This window comes from Mus pahari, chromosome 14 (genome assembly GCF_900095145.1).
Source record: "Mus pahari chromosome 14, PAHARI_EIJ_v1.1, whole genome shotgun sequence".
Lineage (NCBI taxonomy): Eukaryota > Metazoa > Chordata > Mammalia > Rodentia > Muridae > Mus > Mus pahari.
Genome location: NC_034603.1, coordinates 86,909,015 through 86,925,359, shown reverse-complemented (window position 1 = coordinate 86,925,359; position 16,345 = coordinate 86,909,015). Strand labels below are relative to the sequence as shown.

At 47.9% G+C, this 16,345-nt stretch overlaps 1 protein-coding gene across 1 annotated transcript in view; it reads right to left on the bottom strand.

The window, feature by feature from the left end:
• Rptor (regulatory associated protein of MTOR complex 1) overlaps positions 1-16,345 on the bottom strand; it is a 294,655-nt gene that overhangs the window by 124,561 nt on the left and 153,749 nt on the right. The gene's annotated exons all lie outside the window — the stretch shown is intronic.

Sequence of the window (16,345 nt, the reverse complement as noted above, 5' to 3'; positions counted from 1 at the left end):
GGACACTTTTAAACTGCATGCCCATAGCGACAGTGTGTTCAGTACAACATCAGGACACTGGGAGAAAAGGATTAAAAAGCGTTATGAGTGGGTAGGCTTGGAGGACAGAGGCAGCAGTGGGATGGTGGGCGGGAACGTAAGGTACAGAAACAAGAAGACACCAGGATAGCATGTAGACAGTCTGTCATGGGTCAGTGGCTCCAACTGCCCAGCCATGTTCTCTGTCTCAAGTAAGAAGGCTCAGCTCAGGCAGTGGGGGAGTTAGCTCTAGAGTGAGCTGCCACAGCCAGTGTTCTGTGGTTCACAGAGCAAAGCAAATGAAGCTGAGGGTCACACTTCCCTGACAGTGGGGCAGCCCCTTTACAGCACTAAGGAGCCAGAATGGTTGACTTTGGTCAAATGGGTGGCAAGGCTCTGAGCTAGATCCTCCTGCTGACCTTTGGAGAGCTCTGCTCAGTACCCTCAAGGCACATCCTTGGAGTCAGCACAGACACACACTGCTCCAAAGGTGTCTTTGCCCAAATCAAGCTCTCCTGCTAGATAAGCATGACCAACAGGAGACACATTTTGGGTCTGAATTTAATGTGAGCCACAGTCCTCATTATTTTGTCTTCCCATCCATAATGGATTTATTGACTGGGATGTCTGGAGTCCAGTAATGACAGAATCATTTGTAATGGACTAATTCTCTTGCCAATAGTAATAATAAACTCCAGACAAAATATTAAAAATGACCACTTGGTAAATCCAAAAAGCAAATAGAAGAGAAACTGGAAGGCCTACAATCTGTTGGGCTGCACATTCACATAACATATGGGGCCTGTAGCTGAGGTCTCCCTGGGGTGGAGATCAGAAATCAGTACTGAAGGCTGCCAGGAAATTGCAAGAAATAACCTTAGATTGCAGGGAGCCAAACCTTCCTCTCACGCTGGCTGACTCACCAACTACAGGCAGGATGTGACTCTGAGGATCCCTGTGGCAATGTGAGGCTGAAACTATTAATTGGAGAGTGCAGCGTCTCTTGCATCAAGAAAGCAGAGCAAGGCCCCATAAGGCCCAGGGCTCTCAGCGGGCTCCAGAGGGATGCCGCCTTAGTCACACAAACCCTATTCCAGGATCCAGAGTGACTCTGGAGCAAGGAACAAAGCCAACGAGGTCAAGTCCCACAACTGAGCGTCTGCTGAGCTTACCCATCATGCCGCCCACCCATCCCGAGTGAGCTGCCTCTGCAGTGCTTTGCATTGGCTCTTCCAGAAAGAATGGCACAGTGTTAGAAGCCAGAGGAAATACCAAAACAGACTCTGGAAGTGAGAGACACTTTACAGTTATAAAAAACTAATTTGCCTACTGACTGTGAGATTAGCATTTTTATAATAGTGAAAAGGCACAGTTCTCATAGATATGGAATTAAAGCACAGCCATAGAGCAACTCCAAGGAGGCTACGGGTCACTAGAAGCATGCTTAAGTCAGCACTGAACCCACAAAGGTCCTTCACCAACAGCATCAGTTCTCCAGAAATAATAGCTGCCTCACCTGGCACACCTTTTTCCTTCTATGTGGGGTGAGGGTGTTTCCGGACAATGAAAGCAAAGGACTAGGCAGACACTGAAGAAACAAAACACCTCAGTGCTAGGCACAGTGGCCTAGGAGTTGGAGGCAGGCATCTCTGTGAGTTTCAGACCAGCCCAGTTTGCATACCAAATTCCAGGACAGCCAGGGCTATGCAGAAACACTGCCTTAAAAACAAACGACAAAGACTCAAATAACCCATTACAACTGGCCAGGTACAGCGGTTCACACCTGTAAACCAGAACCTTGGGAGCCCAGACAGAAGGGTCATTGCAAGCTCCAGGCTGGTACGGGTTACAGAGTGAAAGCCTGTAGAAAATATTAAACAAATGGAGGACACCTGTAAATGAGGGACATAGAGTGAAGCTCCTGCCTGCCAGGGAAGTTGAGGCAGGGAAGATTGTAAGCCAAGAGTTCAAAGCCAGCTTGAACAGCATAGCAACGCCAGTTTCAACAATAACTAAATCATGCAAAGACAAAACAAACAAACAAACATCATCATCAACAACAACAACAAAAAACCAAACAGGAAGCTTTCAGAACCACCCTTTCAAAGAAATAAACAGATTAAGCAGGAGGCAGGAGGACCATGGAAGTGGATGCTTAACTTACTGAAGAAAAGTAACTCAGAACCAGCACTTTATACCCAGCCAAACTGCCACGTAAGTGTGAAGGCAGAAGTGTTCTAGGGCACGTAGGGCACGTAGCCATGGAGAAGCATAGGAACACAGCTGTGCATGACTCTGGAGTCAGAGGGCAGAGGTGAAAGGGAGGTGAAAGAGAAATGCTTTGATGAGGAAGCTCTGTGAGATGTGCTGTCTTCTAAAGAAGAACAAATGCAAACCAGAGGGAGGTGATGTCTATTGAAGCCCACACTGAGATGCCAGATAACATAGCAGGATGGCATGGGACCAGCCAAGAGGACTCCTCTGTGGCAGCTTTACTGGGAGCCACTGCTTTGAACCAAGTAGCCACACAAACCAGGCTAAGCATCAAAAAAATGGAGCCTTGCTCAGCAGCCAGAACCTGGGCTGTTTACCCAGCCTTCTAGGAGCCAGCAGGAGGAGACATCGCTTCCCACAGCAGGCCAGCTGCAGCCTGCCACCAACAATCAGGTTCCAGCCTGCTTTAATCCTTACAGCAGAGGTGACCTGAGGCTAACCAATCCCTTTTCTATTTCCTGCCTCACAAGGAATTCTGACTCATTTTTGTTTTTTGTTTCTGCTCTCTGCAGCTCTCCTCTGCCTATAAAATCCTCTCTTCTGTTCCACTTAAAGAAAAGCGGTCATAAAACGGGGCAAAATGGAAAGGCAGGGAAATCTGGGGGACATGAGCAGGGAAAGGAGCCCTCACTCTAGGTCCAGTTGAAGCTACTCATCAGCAGCGCAGCAAGAGCTCCAGCACCTTGGACAGTCGCTGAGGCAAGTCCCCTTCCAGCCACAAACCCAACATTTGCTAGAAATCTCACTAGAAACCCCATGATGAGGAGGGGACATGAGCTAAGCACCTGGTGCAGTCCTGGTGGCTCCAGATTTCACCCTGCCGTTATAATCCCATCCAAGGCCTTACTAGAGCAGTCACACGTACCAAATACTAGACAAAGGACACAAAAGGCTCCTTAGCAACCTCAAGAGACTTAACTGGGATGTGTGGCCAATGTTAGTCATCTGCACCTCCTTGAAGAGCTCAGCCGAACATGGGTATGTCTTATTTTCTTGGAGAAGCTCAAAGCCATACTCTTAGGTATGGTCTTAAGTGTTTCACTTTCTCCAAACCCTCAGACTTAACTTAAGCTCACATTAAAATGTCTTTAGTGTAACTTCCAGTTCTACATCATTGTTCTAGCTGGTCCTGAAATTCTTCTCAGCATCAAAGCTGCAAATCTCAGATTGGCCTAAGTCCCTAAAAGTCACGGGGAAGGCTGCTGAGGGTGGCAAAGCAGAGCTGTGTCTTGGACCCTCACACTGAGCGCCTAATCAGACTCAAAAATAAAGCCTGGCTAGAGAGATGGCTAAGAGAATGTGCTCCTCTTCCAGAGGCTGAGGGTTCAACTTCCAGTACCCACATGTCAGCTCACAACCATCTGTAATTGCAAGTCCTAGGGATCCAGGAACACTAGGCATGTAAGTGGTGCACTAGACATATTTGTAGGCAAAACACAAACACACAGTAAATAAACAAACAAATACTGCCAACCAGCTAAATAGAGTGGATTATTCCTGTGACCCAAACTTTCAGGAGGCTGGGCTGACAGCTCAATACCAGCCCAGGTAAAAGTGGGTACCAGGTCACTCTGGGGTGTGGAGTAAGACCCTGTCACCGAGGAACCACCGTGTAAGAGATTTAAACTGTTCTTATTTTTCCCTTGATGCTAATTCATAAACTTTTGGTGTCACCTTTGACTGTAGTACAGAATGGCTTCCCATTGGCCGCGTCCAGGATTAGACACGTGAAGGGAAGGAACTTGCTCTCTCAGGTGTTCTCTCTGCTGCACAATCAAGTGAGCCACTCCTCTGACTGCACAGACCTCTCTGTCCTGGGCCAGAGCCCCCAGCCAGAGACTGGGAAGGAGCAAGCAGCAGGGGTGCAACTTCTGAGACACCGTACTGTCTGTCACAGGCTGTCTCACTACGTTTCAAATGGCGAAAATCTGTCCTCCAATTGAAAAAAAAAAAAAAAAAAAAAAGACAGTCAAAACAGGCAGCTGATGGGGTTGGAAGGGTGCAAACTATCAAAGGTGCGCCCTTTGCCTCCCTGCTGTTCCCCTGGGGCCGACAATAGCACTGTCTTGGAAGAAACCAACCCTCCTTTCTACAAAAGCACCTTCTTCTGTGGAGGACACTTTGAACACATCTCGCCTCATGGTACATTCCCACATGACAGGATCTGATATGCCAGGGCAGAACTGACTCCAAGTCTGTGACAGCTTCAGGCTCCTCACTCTTCAGTCTGACTTACACCTGGTAAGCAAGTCACATGCAGCATGTGTACACTGTGCGTGGACACAGACTAGGAACAGCACCAGACTAGTGTAGGAAAGTCACAGTCAGAGGGTCCAGAAGTTTGTGGAACTCTGCCCCTCACACCGCCTCAGTTAGGGCAATGCTTCCTGACTGCATACTGATGGGACACAGCAGAAAGGGCCAGATCCCGTAAGTGTGCTTGGTATTTAGAGAGACAGGTGTGCCATCATCTACCTCTGACTAGGAAGGAGGATGGCTTTATGGTAAAAGTTTTAGATGGATCCTAAAACTTGTTAAAAAAAAAAAAAAGATGATTTTTTTTTAAATCCCAAAGAACCAAGTACTTAGAACATAATCTGCTGTGATCAGTCCATCACTTCCCTTTCGCCAACTGATCTGCTCTTTTGGTTAAGATGTCTCAAAGTTCTTCTAGGACTATCATAATCAGAAGGCTGGAGATCACATGGACAAACCAGACAGACGGACACCAAGCAGCCCATGCTCACACCACTTACCACTCAGTGGCAGCCAAGAGAAGCCTGGGCCAAAGTGAGACTGGCCTTGTGTCTGCTGAGCAGCACAGCATGAGGGGCTCCCTCATACAGGGGCTGAGATGATGTCACTCTGAAGCTGCCGCACGACTAGTGGTCCAGAGCCAAGGCCTGTCTCTCATCCAAAGTACAGTGAGAAAAGAAACTGGGTGGGATGACTTGCAAGCAGGTTGGGGACCATGCACTCTCTCCCCCACACAGAGCAAGGGCCGTACTTGCAGAGATTAGGGCAGGAGATGCAGACAGATGCTCTCCCTTCCTCTGCTAATGTCAAGGGAGGTGTCTCTAAGGAAAGTCCTGAGTGCAGAGGCTGGGACAGACAGGTGGGCTGTCTAAGTCTTCATCCGCTCATAGCTAAGCTAATCTCACATTTCCATCTTGGGATAGACTTCACACGAGTCTCCCAGAAAACACCAAGTGTTTTTCTCAGCTGTCTGAGTTCCCAGGAGAGAGAGAGAGAGAGAGAGAGAGAGAGAGAGACAGACAGACAGACAGACAGACAGACAGACAGACAGACACAGAGAGACAGAGACAGAGACTCAGAATCATCAAGCTAGACGGAGTGATACAGGTCTGTAATCTCAGAACTTGGGATGCTGACATAGGAGGATCCAGAAGTGTAGAACAAGTTGGACGATGCTGAGGTCCTGGCTCATGCAAGCAAATGAAACCATCTATAAGTAGGGCCCTTTCCGAAAAAGTTCAATCTGATTTAAACCGAGCAAGGGGAAGATGGTCTGTTAGAGGAGAGGCAAAAGGTGGGACCAAGATGTATGACCAAAGACAAAGCAGTGTTCTTACTTGCCAATTAAACGTTAATTAATGAAATCATTTCTCAATTAAAAACAAACTAAAACAAGAAGGAAACATCCATTCTCCACCTGCCAGCTCCTCCACTAGCTCAGGGCAACCACAGATGTCAGTTCTCAGTCTGCACCGGAGTCTTCTATCCTGAAGGGACCCTGATACATCTTCCATTCTTAAGGTGTCTATGCCTAAGTCTTCTACATGAAGGCATATCCTTGTGTTCTCCACAATGGCTCCACAACGGCGCCTTTAGATCAGGAGTACAGAAGCTGGACTGCTGGCCTGCCATCTGTGGCTGGCAGTTGACATTTGTCTTTGTTACTCTAGCAGAGAATGCCAGTGTTCAGAGGGACTACAGAACCAAGCAAACGGCTAAATGAGGGGCCCAGGTAAGAGCCCATCTCTGACTTTATACACATTCCTCTCCTGCCCATTCCAGAACACATCTGAACATTAACATCATCTTCTGAATGGACCATAGAGTTGGCAGCTACCAGACATTCTGGCTGCTTTATGGCCGTAAGCACACTGTCCTAACAGAAGCAGGTGGACATGATGATAGTCACGTCTAGGTCTAGGATTCTGTAGGAAAGTCCAGCCAGAGGCAAGGGAAACTTTTATCAGAGAACAAGCTTCCTAGAGCAAGCGAGAACTGCAGCCATGGCTAGGTAGGCAGTGGACACAGGCCTGAGCTCTTCATGGGCTGTTATGCTCACTTTTATCATTATCAGCAGAAACGCTGATAGAGTCCTGGGATGGGAGGTGAGGAAGTGCTGTGACAAGCAGCCAATTCCCGATGTTCTTGGAGCAGGCACGTCAAACTAGTTTCCAACAAACTTAAATGCAGATTCTGTCGTGCAGCATGTATGGTACACAGTCTTGTCCACCTCCAGCAGGTGGGGAGGCTGCCAAGGTTTCCTCTGCTGTGTTCCTGGTTCGTGGCTTCAGCATCAGGTGTACTCCTCCACTAAGTGCCTGAGGCTTCTGGAAGCAGGTGAGCACACTGGTAGGGAAGGACAGACCTTCCTTTCTCAAAGAGGTTTCCACACTGTAGCCCACACAAAACTCTCAGATCATGCACAGCCCACAGTCTGCTTATCACAGCTTGCAGTGGGACTGTTTCTCCTTGAAGGTAAGGCTGGGTGTGCTGAAAATGACACATTTGTACATGTGATATATATGGGGCGGTCTCATGTCCCAGCTTCAGAACAACAGAGGTCAGGAGCTGCACTTTCTGGCACGCTAGTCGCGTTCTGGAAACACACATGAGTGTCCAGAACAAGGAGAGGCACTATGCTCTGAGAAGCAGGACCAGGGCCTCCTCCCCCAGAAACACTGGATGTAATAGTAAACCTGAAAATTAAGGGCCAGGTGATAATAACAAGTGTCTGTCTTTAACCTGGAAGCACATTCAAAACATGTATGGATTTTGCTTACGTGAATTACATAGTGTGTGGGCAGGGAAGACAGTCAGACACCATGAGACAATAGCAGGGACTGAGCTAATTCCTTTCAGGGTTTCCTCCCTACTGCTCACTATTTAGAATATCACACAGTAAGAGAAGGAAAGGAAGGCTCCTCTGGAGCCTACCCGATCGTGCGTGCGTGCGTGCGTGCGTGCAGGTGCCTGTGGCCCACTGCAGCTGCAGAGTGAAGCCGTCTGCGCTGCCGCCCTCTCTCACACAGCCCCATGTTGCTGTTGGCACTCAGGAGCACACTGCAGGTGGAAGGAGCCAGGCTCAGCGGGAAGAGAGCACCTTCTCTGTGATCTGCTGCAGCCTTAAGGAATCTGAGAAGTAAACCAGGGGCCTTAAACAGAAACAGGCCAAGAAAACAGGGGATGAGGAATAAGTCTGGGGGAGCAAAGGAACCTCTGAATGAGTGTGTAAGGAGCTGATGGAGTCTGAGTGAATGTGTACTTTTGGTATGAGCATGTGTCAAGGACCACAGTGAACTCAGTTATAAGTCAGGCTGCAACACTGGGCATGTTAAGCACCTGGTCCCCAGTCAATCACACAGTCATGTGCCCTCAGTTATGGCTGCTTTGACTGGTCCTGGTTATTCGCAAAGGTATATGTGAAGCCATGTGGGAAGTCCCTTGTAAATTACAGTGTGTTGCACTATTAATACAGGCTGACACAGATCTCATAGCCCCATTCCACAGCACTTCCCGGGCAGCTGCACTGCCTCTACTGCTGGGAAGAGAGCACCATCCTTACAGGGTGCAGAGAAACTGACTCACCCAAGGGGGAGAATGGACCAGAGACCACTCAGACCCTCAGAGCCAGACCAACACAGGTTCCTTCTAACAGACCACCATCAGTGTTCCTTATGGGAGAGGTGGACAAGCAAGGCAGCACCGAGCAGGGAAGACCACCAGGGGCAGAGCCTGAGGAGAGCTCTGCTGCACAAGTACCACACAGCAGAGCCCAGTCGGCAGAGGCCACAGCACTAAGTGCTCAGTTCCAACTCTGGCCAGTAGTAGTTAGTGGTCTGATCAGTCCTCAGTGTATAGAGGCCCCATTGGCTTACCTTGGAGGGAGGCGGAGACATAAATCAAAATAAAGGGAGGTGCATTCCAACAAGCTTCCAGGCTAACAAGAGGCATGGGAGTAAGAGAGCAAAAGCAAAAGTGACCCAGGAAGAGGCGTTTTAAAGGACTGCCTCTCCATGCACTCACAGAATATACTGCTCCCTATGAGCACACATACTAAAGCTTAGTGCTAGAGATGCAGAAGTCAGCCCTGACTGCAGCATCTCTTACCTGAAGTGCCTCCAGCAGTCCCCCTGGGGGGGGGGGTGCTGGTGACAAACTGTGGTGAAGGTGCAACAGCTGGATATGAGAAGTTAGCCACTGCGTCCTCCAATTGGACAGTGGCAAAGCTGGGATTTGAACCCAGGACTCTCTGGACTTTCAGGACTGGTCATCATCACCACTCTGCCTTAATAATTTCATCTTTGCGCTTGGTAACATGCCATTCCTAGTAGCAGAGCCCTCTAGTGTGGTGTTATCAGGCACAGAGGATCTGTCACAGGTCTCTACTGTCAGAGACTGTGGCATTTTGAGCTGTATGGGGATGAGGTTACCTGACTGAAGCTGGGCCCTATTCATGGCTCAAGGGCTGCTTCCCACACCATGTGAGGAGGGCACTGCTCATCCGCCCTGGACTACATCTCTAGCTTCCATCACTCTAGACTGCACAGAACATCAGCTAGCGCCTGGGCCGTGGGCTTCCTGCCTCTAGACTGACAGCAATACATTTCCAGTATCGATAAATCAGCTTCCCTTGTATGTAGGGATAGCAGGTGAGCACACAAGGGCATACGTATGGTATAATTTAGTTGTGCTCAGAGGCTGCACCCTGTTTCTTGGGTTATGGGGACCATCACTGCCCTCAGACACTCAAAGGTCCGGCTGCACTAAGTTGTCTCTATCCTCTAAGCTTGACTTCTGGCCCATGGTCAGGACAGGAGCATCTACTCAGAACACCCTCCTCCAACTGCTCCTTCCAGGACAACCTCTCCATCACAGGAAGCCCCAACAGAGAAGACACTATGCTCTACTCCCTTATTGCCAAAGGACTGATAGAAGCATGTCCCTCTCCATTAAGTCCCCAATCCCAGCAGACAACCACTAGGACTCACAAATCCTTATCATTTGCATACTCTGCAGGCTACTTGCAACACAGCAACATTATCTCATGGACAATGGAGACAAAGGCTAACAAAAGCAAGGGCTAGTGTGCCTGTGGCACCAGCCACATGGTGCATGGAAGTGGCTTTTGAAGCCTATTTAAGCCTGTTCTGTGTCATGAACAGGGGCATCAGTAGTATGAATAGCAAGAAGTCAGGAAAACAGAGGATCATTGTCTGCAGGGACATTCAGAACACATGAAAAAACAACAAAACAACGGAGCGGTGCTGTGGCACCGCGTGCACAGGTGTCCTGGTATGCCACAGATGTCATCTGACAGGCACCTCAACGCAGTGTATGTGCAAGTAAATGAGGCCGCTTCTACAGCCACACCAGAAAAGTACCCGACTGCTCACTGACACGAGTGTCCATGACTGAATATACAGCTGCAAACATCAATGCGCTTTAATGAAACGTGGTAATATCGCTGACAACAGGTATCAGCCTGGCACACGACGTGCACATATGTCAGACATGCAGAAGCACATTAAAGATACACACCGGCAGGTAAACAGCCCAGGAGCAACATGTTCCATAAACATGACATTATTTAGCTGCTTTGTGGGCACAATTTCCAACAAGCACCAGAACTAATTTGAAACAAGGTGATGATGGTTTGTATCCTAACGCAGACAGTAAGTTGTTCTCCTGCCATTGTCTGAGGCCAGACAGGAGGAAGGGGGGGGGGGTTGGGAAGGAGCTGATCTCCTAGCGTCCTGCAGTCACAGTACAGTGAGAACCCTACTGTGGGCTGAACTGCATGCAACCCCAATCTCCTTTGTACATGCTCCTGTAGATAGAGGAGTATGCTCTGGCCACATGCTACCCTTCAGCCATACTCATATGCAACCCCTGGTGCTAGGCAGTCTCATCTGACAGGACTCCATTGCACTAAACTGCTCACTGAGAACGGCCCCGACACTGTGTTCCATTTTAGATTAACATAGGAGAGGAGTGTGAGCCAAAAGAAAATTACCACAAGTCAGGAATCAGAAATCAAAGACAACTGTTCTGCAGATAGAAACATCCACTCACTATACATCTCTGTGGGGAAACAGCACACACTGCGAAGGACACAGGTCCTAAAACTAGGTCAGGGCAGTCACTACATAAGCAGCAGCCTGGAGGCTACTACTATTGCTTCCACTACTGGGCCCCAAACTGGGCCTTGTAAGAGCTGAGTAGGCGTGAAAGATGCTGGTCTTTAAAATGCTGCTACTTGCCGGGTGTGGTGGCACACGCCTTTAATCCCAGCACTTGGGAGGCAGAGGCAGGTGGATTTCTGAGTTCGAGGCCAGCCTGGTCTACAGAGTGAGTTCCAGGACAGCCAGGACTACACAGAGAAACCCTGTCTCGAAAAAACAAAAACAAAAACAAAAACAAAAAATGCTGCTACTTTCCTGTCTACTGTTTCACCTATGTGTGTGACCAGAAAACTGCCCACATCCTCTCCTGTGTGGTGTACATAGCTCAAAGACACCCCCAGATCCTACCAGCACACCTGCATTGACTCTCAGTTCTGGACACTGAAAGTCTCAGACCAGAGAGTCCTCTCCAGCGGCCCTGTGATGTCTGTGACTTGTGTGCTGTTTCTTCACTCAGATATATATGCATACATTAAATGACTAGTACTATACAATATTTGTGTTTAATAAAAAGTAATGCACTATAAATCTAATACTGTTTTTTTTTACTCAACATTCTGCATTTAAAAACACTTAAATCAACTTTAATGAGGTGCAATTTGCATACAATAAAATAAACCAGTATGAGACTTCAGTTCACAGCAGGACTGCTATGCTTCTGTTGTCCCCACAGTACCCACAGATGACATTCCATTGCCCCTCAGTGCATCTGGAGACAATCTTGTGCATGTGTGCATTTGTGTTTGTATGTGTGTGTGTGTGAGTGTGTGAGCATGAATCCATAAGCATGAATGTGCATGTGCACATCTGAGAGAATGTGTGTGTGAACATGTGCGTGCACGCGTGACCCCATCAACACTGCGGCTGCTTTACCTTTGTTTCCTCTGGTCACTGGCTAGCCTTCCAGAGTTTAACACAATGGAAACCCACCATCGTCTTCACAGCGTGCAGTGGTGCAGCTGCTCTTGGTGTCTGTCAGCAGCAGCAGCTGTTACCAATAACTTGCTGTAGGGTGGAAACCCCATCTCATCTAGCTCTCTAGCTCTCCGTGCTCACAGAGGAAGAACAGTGTTAAGTTCTGTAAGGTGTAAGTGAGGGTGCAAGGTAGTTTCTGTCTTTGACTTTCCCCCTCCATATACAGCTTCTACCACCATTTCTTGAAAAACAGTCCTTCCCCATTTAGGCACCTTTGTCTGAGACGAATGTGCAGTGTGTACGTGGCATGAGTGTCTTGTGACGGTGGCTTTATGCTGAGTCTCCAAACTGTCCTCGCCATGCCCTCTGTGCTTCTATGTAAGTTTTAAAGCCAAGACTTTGACTGGGACAGCAAAGATCAAGTTAAGAATACTGAATTTTGGCTGGAAATTGTAAGAACATATCTGCAATCTCAGCACTTGGGCACTGAGCACTGAGGCAAGAGCATTGCCAGTAACTTACAGCCAGCCTAAGCTACATGTTAACCTTTCTCACACAAAGGCACACACATAGAGCTGGGTCTTTCCATCTTTACAGAGCCATTTTCTGCCTTAACTTTAGTCTCTGTGAGAATTCAGTTTTGTGAGCTCAGGTCTTGCATGCATTTTATTATATTTGTTATATTTATTTCCAAGTACTTCTGAATCTTAATGGCTACAAGGTAGTATTTAGAAAAATAAAACAATTCTGATTTCAACTGTTTGGACGTAATTATCTGAGGTTCCGGGGCCCTGCTGTAGAGGGTGGTCAGTCTCAGGGGCTTCCCTGTCTTCCCCATATTCCCACATATATTACTTTGGCTTCCTTTTTGGCAACAAGCTTCCTGTTTGTTCCTTTGTTTTTTTTTCTTCCAGCTTTCCACGTCTGTCTTTCCAGTGTGGCCTGAACAGGGAGTGATGGTGCTCCTCTCCTGTTTGGGGGGCTCAGCCTAAGCAACCACCAAATCCAAAGCCAACAATGGTGTTTGCTTCTCTTCCTAGTACACTGAAGAGGTCTGCTGGGGGAGGACCAGCTGTGTCCAGTGCACTTTTAGCAGCTCTGAGGACAGTCATACGGTTTCCCCTTTATTCCGCCATGTCTTGCCATCCTGAGATGAACCACTTGTGTAACCCATACTTTATCCTCTCTATGCTTCCTTGGGACTAATTTCCTAACACTATGGTGACAATCTGGTGTCCCTACTGGTAGTCATACTGCCCCTGGCAAAGTCCTCATCTGGTTTTGTCTTCTTAGCGTGCAATAGGGAACATCCCCCATCTACTTTCTAACTTGTCTGCATGAGGTCTGACACTTTCTTAAATGGTGACAGAACTCACCAGCAAAGACACTGGGCCCCAGGTCCCTCTGTAAAGTCAACTGGAAGTTTGTCTCCATAAGAGACGAGTCTGTTCAGGCAACTCTCCCTTCTCCAGTTAGGCATGGGAGTGCCATTCACAGGCTCTGCCCATCTCACCTATGCTTGCTGGCACAGGGCTCCTCATAGTAAAGAAGGTCCCACATTTTCTTCTTGGTGCTTGTAGGGGCTGTACTATATATAAGCCATTCTAGCTGAAGTCATAACAATTTTTGAAACCTTTCAAAAACTATCATCTAATTAAAAAATTTATACAAATAGTTGTGTCCATCTCCTATTCCCCTTACATGTTTCTCTTTATTTCCTTTATTCTGCTTTGGCTTTAACACTAGCGTCTTCTAGATAAAGAGACCATACATTTAGGCTTTCCAATGAACATCTGTAGGTATTAAGACTTTGGAGCACTTATGGCCAGCACATAAAACTGTGGTGACTTTATTAGCTGCTCATGGTATCATGGTATCGTCCCATAACCCACTAGTGCAGTCACATCAATGGTACTCTGATGGGAAAGGCTACGAATGCCCTCTCTGGCATGTCTATGGCTTCTGAGGAGGAAAATAGTGTTGCCAGTGACAGAAATGAGCTGGCTTTGGACTTGCAGGCACTCAGGTGACATGTACATCCTGAAACAGCGAGACGAGGGGATTGTGCTGCACCGGGGTAGTGATGTCTCTTTTACTGCTTCTCTCCATCTCTTCTTGCTGGTTGGCCAGGCTTCCGGTATTGTGGGAGACCACAGCAATCTGCCTCTTCACCTGCAGATGGAGGCTGTCTCCATTGACCATGGTGTTTGCCTCACACGTTACACAGGCCCCACGCCCTCGAAGAAAGGAATGGATTGAGCAAGCAGAGGTCTTGGCTCCTTCCAAAGCACCACCGCAATGACAGACACCAGGGAGGGTGTCACCAGTACCACAGAAGCAGCACAGTTGGAGGTCAGAATGTCAACTCTGAGTCTGGGCACTAGTTCCTGAATCCTGCCCTACTAGTTCCCATGGGAGCAGCCTCATCTTTAAAGTAAGAGCTAGTGTTAGTACAACCTTCACAGGCTTGTCCGAATACTGTGCACACGCTGGTCGTGCAATTGTACAACTGATGCCCAGTAAATCATAGCTGTGATTGTTATCCAAACCTTAACTTTTCATTCAATTACATCTAAGAAACAGTGGGACAAGGAGATGACTCAGTGGATGAGAGTGTTACAACACCATCAGACAGAGCAGACAGAGCCTCAGAGAGGAGGTCCAGGAGACAGGCTCCCTCAGGCTGTGGAGGCTGCATGGGCACTAAGCAGCTCTGCTCTCAGAACTCTGGCTGAGACTTTGTTGGCTGCGCGCTTCCCTGACCTTCTCTCTCTAGCTCCACTTCTCACTAAGGCCTGAGCTGCCTGCACCTTGTTGCTCATGTACTTTCAATGAATTCAGCCTGAACATTTATTACTTCAGGTTGCAGACATGATGGCACATTGCTGTAACCCAGGCGTGCAGGAGGCCAAGGCAAGACTGCAAGCTCCTGAGGCATGGCAAAGCTCTGTCTCAATATTAACAACAATAGTAAGCTAGACAAAAACCAGTCAAAGAAAGCATTTCTTCTTTAATCCCCAACCTTTGCTTTCTGGGTGATTTTTATACATTAATTTTTTTAAACTAGGGCTTCAGGCACAGGATGAGAAAGTTAGCACAGGGTACGTCTCTCCCAGTATTCCTCTAAACCCTGCCTTTTCATGACTGAGTTCCATCAACTACGTGTGGTCAGAGATCACAAGACAACAGGGAGATCCGCTGGCTTACCGATGGCTCCTTTGCAGTATAGACATACTTGGAGATCCGCTGGCTTACAGATGGCTCCTTTGCAGTATAGACATACTTGGAGATCCTCGGGCTTATAGATGGCTCCTTTGCAGTATAGACATACTTGGAGATCCNCTGGCTTACAGATGGCTCCTTTGCAGTATAGACATACTTGGAGATCCTCGGGCTTATAGATGGCTCCTTTGCAGTATAGACATACTTGGAGATCCTCAGGCTTACAGATGGCTCCTTTGCAGTATAGACATACTTGGAGATCTGCTGGCTTACAGATGGCTCCTTTGCAGTATAGACATACTTGGAGATCCTCGGGCTTATAGATGGCTCCTTTGCAGTACAGACATACTTGGAGATCCGCTGGCTTATAGATGACTCCTTTGCAGTACAGACATACTTTCTTTGATAAATGACCCATACATGCTCAAAAATAATGTGTATTCTTTGTTGCATGGATGGTTGTGTGTGCAGCGATGGACCTGGGTAATTAACCTATTATTAATGCCCCCCCCCCCCCGGCTGTAACTTTCTATCTCTCAGGAGCATTCTAACCCTGCTCCTGCCTCAGCTCCTCTTGTATTCTCAGCTTCATACCCCAGAGCTAGACGTCTCTAGCATGGTGACACATCTGCTTTCCTCGGGAGAGGTCTTCACCCACCGGTCTTCTTGCCTCTCCCTTTTCTCTACACTGGCAATTCATCTTCCCACTCTGAGTAACTTTCTGAGTAACTTCACCCAGAATGCTGCTCCCCATCAACCAACCTTGTTCTGTGCCACACAGAGAAGCAGCTAAACCAACCAGGGACAGGAGGGGATGGCTGCAGTCAGTCAGAAAGCCCCTCAGCCTGCCCTCGCCTGTCTCCACTGCCCATGCCTCTATTCCACACTTGCCATCTCCAAGGTCCCTGTCTGTAGCTTCTCGTAGTACGGTTCTCTCTAAACACCAGTGACATTCAGACTCACTGGGGAGTCGGCAGCCAAGGCCACTCTTCAATAGTTTATATCTTTTCCTTATGACCAAAATTAGGCTATCCATAGCACTTTGTTCTCTGAGAGTGGTGTGATTTTCATCTTAACTGAATGAAAATGGAGACTGGGACACAAAGGGTGTAGCTGAGCTGGGGAGAAACATCCTGAGTAGGTACATGGAACATCGTGCAGTTTGGGAGCTGCGTGGGACCAGAAGACAGCTGGTTTCAGATGGTGAAGCCAATTCTTCACAGGAAGACTGCAGGTCAGACTCTTCAGCACCAAGGTCAAAGGGCACTAGTATAACCCTGTAAGGCAGGTGAGCCAGACAATGGCCTACATTTGTGCTTCTGGTTTTGTTTTTCTCTCTTTTTTGAAACAGGGTCTTGCTACATAAAACTAAGCAATTAAACTCAAACTCAGCAATTCTTCTGTCTCAGTCTCTCGCATGTAAGGATTCATACTCATTCATTCATATTCTCTCCCTTCCCTTCCCTTCCCTTCCCTTC